Here is a 908-nt window from a genome sequence, read left to right as displayed (position 1 = left end):
CAGGAGAGGGTAGGGGGAGAGGGACCTCTCATGTACTGTTGGTGGGAATGTAAATTGCCACCAAGGGGAATAGTGTAGAGGTTCCTTAAAAAATTAAAAATAGAGCTACATTATGATCCAACAATCCCAATTCTGAGCATGTATCTGCAGAAAACCACAGTTTGAAAGGATGTATGCTCTATAAATGTTTGTGTTAATTGCCCAGTTGTGCCCGACTCTTTGCAACCCCACGAACTGTAGCCATGGAATTCTCTGTCCATGGAATTCTCCAGGCAAGAGTACTGGAGTGGTTGCCATTCCCTTCTCCAGAGGATCTTCCCAACCCAGACATTGAACCCTGGTCTCCTGCTTTGTAGGCCGATTCTTTACCATTTGAGCTACCAGGAAGTCCTAAAAAGGGGACACAGTGGCTGCACAGGCCAGAAATTGAACCCGGGCCTCCCGCGTGGCAGGCGGGAATCCTACCACTGAAGCACCCATGCACCCTGTAATGTTTGTTGCAACACGATTCACAAGCCACGACAGAGAAGCAACATAAGTGCCCAATGACAGATGAATGAATACAGAAGATGTGGTACATATATACAGTGGAATATTACTCGGTCATTAAAAAGGATGAAATTATGCCATTTGCAGTAACATGGAGAAATCTATTCTTGATACCTCTCAAGTTTCTTGGATTATGTATTTCTACAGGGCACACTATATCTGCCAAGACAAGGACGTTTAACAAAGGGTTCCTTTTAAAGGAAGTCTTTAAAATAAAGTCTTTAAAACCAGAGTTTGTTTTATCTACAAACTGAGACTTTATCTGGAACAGACCTTACTTAGGAGCTTTTTGGTATGGCCATTTACCTCTTGACAGACTCCTTTCTGGTATGAACAAGATTACAACTCCTGTGAACCCT

The 908-nt window shown here is 43.2% G+C and overlaps 1 non-coding gene across 1 annotated transcript; it reads right to left on the bottom strand.

Moving 5' to 3' along the window:
- Positions 1-411: 411 nt before the first annotated feature.
- TRNAG-GCC (transfer RNA glycine (anticodon GCC)) lies at positions 412-482 on the bottom strand. Its single transcript has one exon. It is a non-coding gene; the product is annotated as a tRNA-Gly (tRNA).
- Between the last annotated feature and the right edge of the window lie 426 nt (positions 483-908).

This window comes from Bos javanicus, chromosome 27, assembly GCF_032452875.1.
Source record: "Bos javanicus breed banteng chromosome 27, ARS-OSU_banteng_1.0, whole genome shotgun sequence".
Taxonomy (NCBI): Eukaryota; Metazoa; Chordata; class Mammalia; order Artiodactyla; family Bovidae; genus Bos; species Bos javanicus.
Note: the sequence above shows the minus strand (reverse complement) of the source record. Positions and strands in the feature narration are given on the sequence as shown.